This window comes from Desmodus rotundus, chromosome 12, assembly GCF_022682495.2.
Source record: "Desmodus rotundus isolate HL8 chromosome 12, HLdesRot8A.1, whole genome shotgun sequence".
NCBI lineage: Eukaryota > Metazoa > Chordata > Mammalia > Chiroptera > Phyllostomidae > Desmodus > Desmodus rotundus.
Window position 1 is genome coordinate 55617467 of NC_071398.1, and position 13153 is coordinate 55630619.

A 13153-nucleotide genomic window follows, 5' to 3' on the forward strand; every position below is an offset into this window, starting at 1 on the left:
TTAAAGAGCACGTGAGACATCTGTGCCAAAATGTCCTGTGAGGACTTCGGACCCCAGCAGGGAGGCAGAGCAGTGAGCACACACCTGGGAGCTGTGGAGTTTGGATGGAAAGCCAGTCCCATCCTCTGTCCCTCTGCAGACTGCCGTTCTCTGTTCCGGCCTGCTGACGGCCCTCCCAGAAAATGCATGTGGCCTCAGCCACGGCAGGGAGAGCCTGCCATTGACATCACAGAGCTTTCTGGGGACTGCTGCTGTCCCTGGAGTTGCCCACAGGCAGGACAGCTCCCGCCCACCCTCTCACACCACCCCTCTGCTCTGCCACGAGCTCCCTCCCACCGTGCCTCTAAAGAAGCATGAGCGGGATAATCAGAAGGACCTAGGGATGGGTTCTGGGCACCAGTGTTTAAGAACCAGGTGGCATACGGGAGCCTCAAGGAAGCAGGGACAGGGCAGAGGGACAAGAGATGGGAGCAGCCAAGGTTTTAAACCCAAGGGAGGGAGGAGGAGGCCTGAGAGAAGAGGAGTGGTCCGGGGAATCCAAGGTGCGGTGCTGGTCAGGGAGCGCCAATGAGGGACATGCTGGCATTTTAAAATGGACACCTGGGAGGTCGCTGCCTACCTGGGCCAAAGGCAGAGCCACAGCCAGGTTCTGGGTTCTGGGATGGAGGAACGAGCGGGCGGAGATGAAAGCCAGGCAGCAGGTGTAGCTGGCTCTTTGGGTGTGAGCGGGGAGAGAACAGTGGGGGGGAAGGGAGGCATTTCCACCTCTGTTTCCTTCTGTTTTTGTTTTGAGGTTGGAGAAAGCTGAGTGTGTGTAAACCCTAAAGGAAATGAGCCAGCAGAGAGGACAGCTTACAGATTCACGCCAGACCCGTGCACCTACCAACACAGCGCAGCATTTTCCTGCTCCTTGTCTTAGACGCTGTTGCAAATACAAAACTGTGTTTCCTCCCCAAATCGAGCATCAGAAATGTGGCCACAGCATCTAAGGGAGGGGCTGGCCTCTGTCTCTCCATGAGCCGGCCTCTGCCGCCTCTTCTGGGGGCAGCGCGCGTCAGTAGCCTTCGGGGTTGAGGCAGACTTAGGTCTCAGCACCTGACACCATGAGTTAAACCTGGTGGAGGTCAAGGTGCCCCTGGGCTTCCAGAAAGGAAAGGGATTCTCATCCATGAACTCTCAGAATCCTCCTGGGGTTCTCCCACAGCGATGCTGTCACTAAGCATGGTGGAGCTTAGGCTGGGACCTCTCGCACACACCCCGAGAATCGAGTGAATAGAAAGGATGTACCAATTCTCACTTTTTAAGAAGCATAGATTTCTGCTGCTGGGAGAGCATTTTTAGAACGATGTAGTTGACTACCCTCATTTTACAGGTGAAGAAACTGAGGCATAATAAAAACGTAATCATGACGTGATGATCAGACACCACAGTAGCCCCCCCCCTTAACCACGGAGCACGCATTCCAAGACCTCCGCGGGGCGCCTGAAACCTCAGCTAGTTTCGAACCCTGTGGGCTGGGTTTCCTGCACACATACCTGTCCCCCCAGGCAAGCACTCCCCGGCTTCTCTTTGGCACCTGGATGGCCCGCATCATTAGCCTTACTCTTCAGGGCCAATCTGCAGTAAAATAGGGATGCCCTGAACACGAGCCCCGCCCAACCGTGACAATCTCTCTGGCCAGCGAGACAGCCCCTAGGGACCAGCAGTCGGCTAGTGCCTGCGGCGTGGAGATGCTGGACAAAGGGAGAGTTCCAGGCCCAGGAGGGACAGAGTGGGTGGGTGCGAGATTTCATCATGCTACTCAGAAGGGGCACAATTTAAAAGTCATGGCTTGTCTACTTCTGGAATTATTTTGTTTGATATTTTTGGACCACAGTGGACCGCGGGTGACGGAAACTACAGAAAGGGAAATCGCAGGTAAGGGGCACGGCTCCATAGCTACCATGTGCTGGTACACCGATGAACTGGAGATCCTCAGAAAGACTTGGGAAGAAATAGAGCAAAACCAAACCAAAACAGAATGAGCTGCAATTGTGCCTTAAATATCTTGTATCTTAACCCTTGCACTGGCATAACCCAGGAGTACCTGTCTCCGTCTTCCTCCAGGTTGAATACATTGTTTCCACCCTGCAGGTCAGGAAATACAGCTAAGAAACAAGAAAGGATCTGCTTAGTGCCAAACAGACATCCTGCATTCCAACTCACCTTGGAATCTACCGTGGACCTCAGGATTCTACGATTTCAGAGATTTTTTTTTCATTTCCTTTTCATTGCTTATTTTTCTAACACTTTCTGTGTTTGGGCCATTTCACTGGCCTGGTTGAGTTCATCATCATGACAACTCTGTCTGATGGCTGAAGCCAGACACGGAAAGACGAAAGACCTGCAGACGGTCCCCTAAATAGTTCAGACACGCTGGCAGTGAAGTTGCTCCCCCTCAATGGTCCTCCTCATCACCCCTTGTGACCTGGAAATACCAGAGGAGCTTTGAAAAGAACTCGAGCTCGTGGGCCCCGTCGCAGGCTACTCCCATCATCAGCAACCCTAGATGGGGCCTGAGGGCTGGAAGCTTCTGGTCACGGCCCATTCTGAGAACCACGGCAACAAAGCGCTCACTTCAAGTTCTCGCTTCTGTTCCCCGCAGCCGGACTTCCTCCTCCACAAGCACAGTGAACGCTTCGGGAGCATTTAGAAGGATGTGAGATTCACTGTGTTTTAGCTTCCTGCAGAGGAGGAAAGCAGTGCTCCTGTGTACACAGCCTCCCATCACACAGGTTACCGCGGCCCCAGTGAACTGCCCAAGCTAATAGAAAAAAAAAGGGGGGGGGGCTTCAACCCCATGCTTCTCCAAGGCAGCCCAAAACTCTCTATTCATACAGCACGAGACGACTAACGTCACATTGCATGGGTAAACCAGAGCGAAGACATTCCAGAAGCAGGACCCTTTGTTTTCATTGCCCTCCATGAGCAATTAAAACTCCATTGCAGGCTGAGACTCCGCACACAGAGGAGCCCAGAGTTTGCCGTCTCTCCTCACAGAGCCCCCTGAGTATTTCTGCCGGAATCCACGTGTAACAGACAGCGTCGGGCGCTGGGCTGGGAGATGATGAATAGACGGGGGCTGGTGGTTTTTACGAGGGGGGGAGAAGGGGGGGCGGGGGGGCAGAGCCCCTTGAAGCGGCAGAGAGGAAGACAGTGCCGATGTGAGGTTGTGCTGTCAAAATCGAAAGCCACTTTCCCCCCTTTCCCTGCAGAGGGCAATTTCTCCAAGACATGACTTGCTTTCCGCCTTATCATCTGGGAATTCGGTGGTTAATTACTAAAATGCCTGATCCACAAACCTCTAACTGTCATATTTTTTTCTTCCTCTTGGGTGACTTTCTTAAAAGAATGTCTCGGTTTTAATGAAGTAACTCTCATTAAAACTTGCCTGTACTTTAGGAGTTTTTGTACAACTATTTCTTCTTCCTTTTAAAATCCTTTCTTATTTAAGCTTCAGTGGCTGAATGAAATTATCTGTCTAACTACTATCTATTTAATAAGGGATCTTAACAAAGGCGACCAAAAAAAAAAAAAAAACTTGAAAAGAAAACTGAAAATGCCAGTGAATTCTTTGCATGACTTCGTCCGACAGTTTTTTATTTCATGTTTCTCTTCGACAGAGAAAGAAACAATTCCAGAGAAAGCCACGATGATAGATATATTAAAGTGATTAATGATACAGTTAGCTTGATGGCCCATCTGCATCTAATGAAAAATAGATTATTCATCCAAGACTACCCTCTTTTTTATCATTCTAATATTAAATATAATCACGAGATGAAAGCACTACCAAACGTTGCCAAAACCGGGAGGTGATTTATTTCAGGGCTCACCTCACACCAGATGTCCCTTGGAAAAGCAAGTTAAAGGTGAATTTAAGACACGGGCCAAGTAAACGAGCCCAGCCCCGGCCTCTGTCGCTGGGGCCGTGGGTCTAGAGGCGATGGAGCCCACTTCACCTTGCAGTCACACAGGTGAGTGCGAGTGGCAGCTCCGCGGCTGGCTCGCGGCGTGACCTCCGGCGACTTATTGACCTCCATCGTGCCTCGGTTTCCCCATTTGTAAACCCGAGCACGACCACGTAGGGTTGTCACCGCGCTTCACGGGACTGACGCTCAGTCTGTGCTCTGCACACAGAAGCTGTCACTCCGGCCATCTGTCTGGCGTGTCCCCTCGTCAGGGGGCTCGTACTCCCCTCGTGGGGAAACGGGACCCGCCCCAACGGACCCATTTCTCTGATTATTCGGTGAAGGCATCGGTGCCAGGATAGGGCGAGCATGAGCGAAGCAATAGTGTGTGCCACCGTCTGCTGGGCTCTGCTCCGAACCAGCCAGTGCGGGCCTGTCTGCGCGTAGTGTCCGCGCAGCGCTTGGTATCCGGCGGGTGCGCACTTGAAAATAAGCTCCGCCTCTCGTTTAATCGCTCAGCCTCAGCCCACTCTAACCCATGTGGTGAGTTCTAAAGACTCCACTGTGATCCAGTCGTGAGATACTTCACGTGGCAGTGCTCACCTAGTGCTGTTGCTACTGTGTTTTATCTTGGAGAGGAGACAGAGTGGGGACCCTGGAGACACAGAGATGGGGAGCCCTAGTGTTAGGGCAGAGGACAGACTGGGGAGAGAGGACAAGGCCTTCGAACACAAGGGCTCCCTGCTGTCTGTCCCTCCGAGTGAACTGCCCACTGCCACGTTCACTGCGTCCGTCCACAGTGGAATGGAGACCCTGCTGGGGGTGGGGGGGCAGTTTCCTAGGTGCCAGCTTTAGAGTCCCAGTGTCACAGGCTGAGGTCCTGTTCTTAGGAAGCTTACGTTCTGTGGGGACCCCACAATAAACAGGCAGAGACACTCGTGAGCAGGTCATTTCAGACTGTGAAGAGACGCTAGCCGGGAGTGGGTGGTGACACTGTCCCTAGTGCCTAAAAGAGGCCAGCTTCAGGGGGGACACCGAGTGGGCTAAAGGGGAGCCGGCAGGCCCGGCTCTGGGAAGAGCATACAGCTGGCCTTGACCCGGACAGGACCGTGGCCATGCCCAGGCTTGGGACTGTGGCCGGAGGGCCCAACGTGTAGGGACACTGGCCAGCCAAGCAGGGAGCGTGGGGACCCAGTGCTGTGTAGAAAGCACAGCCAAGAAGGACAGACTGAGCTCAGGAATGACCAGCGTGGAGCCAGGTAGAGTGTTCAAGCCCCACCCCGCTCTTGTGAGCAGGACGCCAAGGCAGCGAGGGGGCTGAAGTGCAGGCTTCACTCTCCGGCCTGAGGAGGAGGAACTCTGAGGTCCAGAACTCTGAACTCCCTCTGCCCGTGGGGCAGCGCTGTGGGGCTCCGTCCAGGTTTGGGGGGGCTCCATCCTCAGTTCCATCTCTGACAAGGAACTGAGATCACACTTGGCTTAGCAGTCAGGTTTCTTCTAAGTGTGTTTTTAAGTTTTGATTATTTTTATCCTGCTCGTTTTTCACACATCATGGTTCCTAACTGATTTCCCATTAGGTCCTGCCCACGAAGGATTAAACTCGCTGGGTGTGTGTGAGGCCACTGGGAGGGGTAAGAACTGCAGGACTGTGACATGACTCCCGCCTCATCGTTCCCTCCGGGAAGGGAAGGTGCCGAGTGAGTGCAGCCAGACGCCTGGGGTGGTTCAGGTGGTTCAGGTGGGCGAGGCACACATAACCCTTCCCTTGACTCCTACAAGGTCTCCAGGCCCTTGCACTCTGTTCTCACTGACATGTCTCTGGTTAGATCAGGGGGCACAACCATGTGTAGTGTGCGCTAATTCCAGCCGATGGTGATTGGCTAGGCAGGGTCCGGCACAAATCACGCCCCTATTTTCTCACCAACTCTTTGATTACAAATGCATGAGCATGTCATTCTGGAACAGAACACTGTCACACTCAGGCACGCCCTATGCCATTTTAGGTGAAAGGTTCCAGTGGAAACTATGAATTATTACAGCCATATCCTGACCCTGCCCACCACACTCCAGCAGGCCTTCCTTCTGCCGGGCCCTGTATATTTGACGTACTTACAGTTTCCCACGCTGCTAGACAAAAAATGCACACGGCCCTGAGGGCAGCCCTCCCAGACAGCCTCGTGAATGTGCCTGGACCAGGGCAATAAAGTGAATTTCTCAGAAGGTAACGAGAGGCGGGAGGGAACAGTGGCCCCTCTGAAAAGGGCGGGACCGGCAGGCCCAGCGACAGCACTCGCAGCGGCCGAGTGGCAGAGCGTGGCCTTGCTCGGCATGACAGGAGAGAGTTAGGGAAATTGAGCTGTATTAATCAAAAAGAGTCAAGGAAATTTTCATTAACGGGATCGTTTGGGAGCACCGCGGTTTGGTGTTTTGTTTTGTTTTTTTTCCTGTTTGTTAGAGAGATGGAGGCATGCCCTGCAAACACGAATTCTAATTATTACTGTAAGTGGGAGTTTTTGGCACAGGGTCAAGAAATAATAGGGGAATGTGTGAGTCTCACAGTTGAGCCGCTGCAAGCCTAATCATTCGAATAAAGCCAGTTGTTTCTTCTTGGACTGACTCTGGACTAGGCAGTGTTCTGGATGAATCTAACACAATCAGGCTGTTCTCTGGGGTGTAGCCGCTTCCTGCTGACTCAGGTCGACTTGCTTTCCCCGCCGTTTATTAAAATGCAACATTCATATTAAAACCCCATTCTTCAGTGATGACCAAATACACATTAGTAATGACATGATTAAAACTATTTGGTTCAAAATGAACTTTCACACCGGCGTGTTGCAAAGCAGCACAGACGAATCTATCTCATTTCACTGGAGATGGTTTTAAAAAGCTTGCCGATCTCTCTGGCACCGTTACGCGGGGATTGGATGTGTTTTTCAGGAGACAATCTAAGTTTTTATAGCTATAAAAAATGAATACTGTTTCCATTACTCCACACAGCAAATAATGTATAATTCATGATTTTTCATTAACATGCAAATGTGAAATAGTGTCTTCTGTGTTTGTGTCTACTAATAATCTATTAAATATTTAGAAGCATAGTAAGGAATACTGAAAATATTTGGTCTGGAGACTTTTAAGGAGTTTTTTGCCTTTATTTTTTTTTATTTGTCCATATATTTACACATGTAAAAATGCAGAAGAAACAGACAAGTAAATGATCAACTCAGTATCTCGCATTTGTAAAATAAAACAATAACACTAATGTTTGTATGGTTCTTGGTACTTTTAATAGTATTTTCGCATGGTGTGTCTCAGCCAACCATGGCAACCACCGCATGAGGCTGACGTTATCCCCACTGCGTAGATCAAAGAGGCAAGACAGCGATTTACTGGCTTTTGGGGTACATTTTGGCCACCCAGCCAGGAAAACATCCCTGGTTATTGATTTGTAATGCATTGCCCCTCAGAAGCACAGTAGAACCTCAGGAATGTCAGAAAGTTCCACGTTGCTAAGTGGATTTGGCTAAGACCATTATGTATGGCTTGCGCTGGCCGAAGGACCTGAGATTTTTCAGTCCTCTTTCTAGGCTGCCAGGACTCTGCATTGGTCCATTCTACAAGTACGCACTGAGCCAGGCACTGGGCCTGCATTGTTCCCCGGGCCCGGCTGGGGCCTGGAGACGAGTCAGACCCAGACGGGCCACCGCAGGTAGAGCTGAGGAGTCCAGGAGATGAACCATGAGAGGAAATCGCAGTAGTAGGAGGGCTGGTGCACCCAACATCACTGAGGAGTGTGGAAACGTGTCTCTCTGGGCAGAAAGGGTCTGGCAGACGTCAGGGAGGAGCCATGGATCCAGGCTGCCGAGGTTGATGGAGCCGTTGGGCGTCTGGAGCCCAGGCAAGTGGGGCTTGATGTTTAATCTCAGAGGCTGTGCAAGAAACAGGAGCGATGAAGGATAATTGGGTGGCCATTAAAGTATTTCAGAAAAGGAGAATAAATCCCAATCAAAAGAATAGTGGAAGTATGTATAAAAGCAAAACTGCTAATTCCGTGTGCTGGTAGGATTGTTAGAATCAAACACTACAATTGCAGTAAGGCCTCAATGGGAGGGAGGCGCTAGAGAGTCAAAATTCAGTCAAGGTTCTCTGAGGACTGGGATCTTGCTTCTAAAATGTCTCTGCAGTCACAATTTTATTGTCATCAGAATTAATTTTATGGAATTAGTGTATCATGGCATTTGGAAGACATAAATCTTTTTTTACTTAAAAATGAGATTGTCTTTATAGTTCACATTAGTGCCTGGATATAATTCCTTCCTGGAATTAGTCTTCAGTCACTGTACCTACATGTCCATTCCAGAGAAGTGGACCTGAGATCGGGCTACCTCTCTGCTCTATCATTTTCTGCACCAACCTGGCTGATCCCTCCTTCCACCAATCCAGAAGACTGACTTGTATTACAAATTTTATTATTTATTGACTTTAGAAAAAGAGAGGAAGAGAGAGAGAGAGAGAGAGAGAGAGGCATCAATTTGTTCTTCCACTTTTCTATGCATTCATTGGTTGATTCTTGTATGTGCCCTGACTGGGAATTGAACCCACAACTTTGGCATATAGGGATGATGCTCTAACCAACTGAACTACCTGGCTGGGACACTGTTACAAATTTTAAGTATATTAGGAACAATCTATCAAGCTGAAGTCTTAGTAAAGGCCTAGAGAAAAAGCTACGAAGATTATAGCAACAAATAAAAAAAAAAAGATCACAATGGTTTCAAGCCCACCCAACTCTATTATGAAGAAACCTCAAAGACAGGGCACCAGGGGGGTGGGGGGCGAGATCAGAAACCACCGGCACAGCCCTGCAATCCCTGCTACCCTCCCGCAGATGCCCTCTGCCCTGTCTCCTGTTGGAGGGATCCTCTGGAACTCTGTCTCTAAGGAGGCCATGTTCCCTCAGCTGGTGGATAATTCTTTGTCATCAGTATGCTTTTGCTGAGGACATTTTTAATACTTCCATATCCAGCAACAGCTTACCTCCTGTGATGGTTTTGTTTTGGCCAAACAGGGAACCATTTCTGGCCTCTGAGGAATCTCTTTAAAACAGTTAACAGCTCTCCACTGCTCTGGCATTATTGTATCCTGCCGTAGAATCTACACTCATTACCAGTCACTGTGGAGTTATCACTTCCCTCTCTATGCCGTTGATACAGTAGCTGTCCTGGGAAGTCCTAGTTGTCGAATCTCCTGTGCGTCTACCCTTCAGACCCTCCAGCGCAACAGCCAGCTGTTGGCATAGAGACCAGGAGCTTCAGGAAGTGGGGGTCCACCTTTCCCTCCACGAGGTCTACCCTGCACGTAGGACCTGTGCTGTGGACAGAGTGGGCACAGCTGAGAATGTTCTGAAACAGCGCCAAGGCCTCAGAAAGCTGAGAAAGCTGAGTCAGCCGTATAGCCCAGGATGACTCAGCTCAGAGCGGTCCGATACAGTGAAAACCGTCTACTGAAGGGTCTCAGATTGTCACCCATGTTTTAGACACGGTGAGTGAGGTGAAGTGTATCAGAACCACTGGCAGTGGGGACAGTCAAGGAGACAGGAGACTGCCTTGCCTCACAGCTCTGAGCCAACTCCTTGTCATGGTCTGCTGTTTTCTGTGCTTAAGTCCATCGCACAGCACGGTGTGGCGCGGACTTCCAGGGGAGGGAGGAAAAACAGCCTTGGCCCCTTGCGTCCTTGCAGTGACCACAGTAATCAGATGAGAATTAGTGAGGACCGTGAAGACATGGGGAGACCAGACACCCAAAACTATGTCGTTGAGACACTCTCTCAGATGACTTGAACAACATAGTAGATATGTTACAAAATGCATATTCCCATCTCACACTAGGCCTCCTCATCCTGCATCTCTGTGACGAGCTACCGCACAGCCAACAATACCAACAGCGCAGCATCGATGCTTAGAGTCATAATGTTTTCAAGCTCTTAGCTTTCAAAGAGCGTGATTTCTGCCAGGCCCGTCCTGAGCTGAATTGTCTTCTTGACTGTGTCAGCTCAGGAGCTCCTCCTGATTTACATCTCTCTCCTAGCTGACTCACATCTGTTCCCTGGGTCCGATTTTCAAGTTCCGAGCATCAGCAGTGCGACCACAAAGGTCTACGATCTGAAGCTTTATTTGATTCTTGTGTGTTTGTTTTAATGGAAGAGTGGGGGGGGTGGGGATATTTGATTTGCTGTCTAGCCAACCCAATTCTAAAAAGCATTAAGCTGAAACTGCTACAAGTGTTTATTTTCTAACTCTTTCTTGTATAATGGGAACAGTCACGATCTGAGCCTGAGTCGATGGAAGGTTTGCGGATTTATGAGAAGCGTGTCAGCCAGTGGACAGAAGAAAGCCCGGTGACAAGCAGGATGGCTCCTGGAATCAGGGACCCTTTGACACCAGGTTCCCCGTGGCGTGCAGACGCCGCTGTCGAACGGCGGGGAGGCTGATGGCAGATGCCGAATTTCTCTGAGCTATGTGAAATTTCTCTCTGTGGACCCGTGCCTAACAGCCATTACATCAACCCGCAGGTACAGCGAAGCCTGTTTCCTCTTTGACGTGATGCTGGCGTTACTCCAGGGGCAAAGCCTTACACTTGCTCACTGAAAAAGACACCTCTCTGCGAGCTGGAAGAGGGCAGACACAGAATGCACAACAGCTGGGCTGTTTCGGCCATCCAGATATAAAGCAATGACTTTATCCAGCACAAACCGCATAGCTCATTACATTGTGGTGTTTTGGAGTGAGGAAACCTTGGAATAACAGTGTCAATACCAAAAATAAATTTAAAAAGTAATAATCACGTTTGTGGGAACTTTTGTAATGTTAGCATGTGTCCTAGATAGGATCCTATTCAACTCTGATCTCTGTTATAACAGTAAATACTTGTGCTTTTCATAGAAAAACTTACTGCTTATGGGTTGATTCATCAAATGAAATTTTGTCGTTGAGCAACCAGGCAGGTTTATTATAAGCATCTGATAAAAGGAAGTTCGGAAGCCTGTATTTAGCGTGGGTCAGGTGGCTTCCTTGTATCAGTGAATTTCCATAATACCTGCTGAACTACTGGCAATTCACCAAGCAAGCCGGATGAATAGAAGTCCTCCAGGCACTATGAAGAAAGTTCAAGAAAAGAAATTTCTATGCTTACTAGGCATTCTTCGGGAAACTAAGTTTATTGTAAGAATACAATATACAGATGATATATTATACAATTGTACACCTGAATAATTTTATTAACCAATGTCACCCCCAATAAATTCAATAAAGAAAATGGGAGCCAAAATTCCCAACAACCACAAAAAGAGAAGCATAGGAAAATGCAAGAAAATGCTAAGAAACAAAAACTATGGGAGGTGATCGAAATGACTAAGAATTTTAATATGTGAAGCTAGCACCTTAGTAGTTTACAAGGAATATTATTACACTTTATCTCATTTCACGGTGAAAACAATGCAGTGAATGTCTTACAGTCAACAGCAGTGCTCCCAGCAGATCCCAGACCGTAATCACGTCCTGCCCACCCCTCCTCCACCCAGAGTCCCAAAGTACCAAGTACTCTTCTTTCCGTACTTTCCTGTTGGTGAGCTGCAGAGTGAATTCAGGAAAGTTCTGTAGAAAAAATGCACTTGAAATTTGGTGCCAGAAGGCTAACGCCTTGGACCTTGAACATCAGACATTGTATTCGGTATCTCATAGGAAACACTCTACCGGCCCTTGTGGCGGAAACGAGTCTGGAGAGTTTGGGGTTATTGTCCAGCATCCCACGAGAAGAGGCGAAGACACCTGGGTGCTTGATTTGAGTGGTAAAGGGCTACTTCTGGAAGAAAAACTTTCCTGAAACCCAGGCTGGAATTGGCCTCCTTGCCTCTTGCGTGGAGGGAACATCCTATGTTCTCAATCGGCCACCTCGGCGCTTTGCAAGATGCATCCGCACAGTTGTCAAAGAAAGGCGTGGACCTGTGCCCAGGAACTCGCTAAAGAATAGATCTCTTGCAAAGGCAGGGCTGTGCTGTGCACGATATCTCTCTGTTCCACTTCTTCGTGATGCTGTGGTTGGCTTTGGCTCTGCAGCTATGTGCAGAGTACGCACTCCTCTGTCTACTCTAACTGGGCAGAAGTGGTTTTTTAAATCTATTTTTTTTTCTAAGCAGAAAGGAATGTTCAGTTTTTAAATCAATTTCTGACATGTTACTTCTCACAAAAAAATTATATAATAGTTTACATTTTTACTTTTCTTTGTACTTCATTATGCTAAGCATTTGTCATTCTGAGTAGGAAAATGAATCAGTAGATAGCACTGCATTTTAATAGTTTAGCAACATTAACCAGTTATCTCAAAATATTATTATAAATTGAAATTTTATGTGACCATTTATAAAAGAACTATGCATTTGAAGCTACTTATAAGATGAACTCTATTTAGTCTGCTATATTCCCATTAGCAAACTTTTCTAATTCTAGAAATTAATAGACTTAGAAAATAGCCTGAAATTTTACTCCTTTTTTAAAAACATACTAATACATATGTAAAAATTTTATCACAGTTCATCTGATTAGCTAAACAGACTGTTTTAATATTCTTTCTGGTTTCACGACTTGTAACATGATGATTTGGGTTAAAACTTGTCAGTGTGTTTAAAATCCGGTTGTTTCCTTGTTCTTGCTTGGTTTTTTCTTATTTCTATTTTTTTTCCCCAGTATTGTAACGCCCCTCTGTTCGTGGGAGGCATATTTCCCAGGGGTGACATTTGAAGAAAGAGCTCTCACCATTCAATGAGCACACAGAAAGGAAAGTGAAAGTTCAGCATACATCTCATTAATTTGCTCTACGTAAACATGCCAAGTGAATGCAAACTGGAACATACACACGATTTCCACAGACTTCATGTTTCTTAAAGAAAAATAAACATGAAGAATAATGCCAGACACAGTCACTTACCCTCCCTACTGCGGGCATTAAATTATTTGGGCTGGTTATCCATATCCATCCAATTAATGGTCAGGCCACCCATCCCTGCTTCACTTCTCACTGCACCGGCCTCGTCTTTGCTGGGTGCCCCCTAGGAATTAGAGTTGGAAATGAAGGCAATTAAAGAGTGGCTAGGAATTGTTTTATTATTAGGATGGCACGCTCATGTGTCTGAGAGAGAAATGATGGTA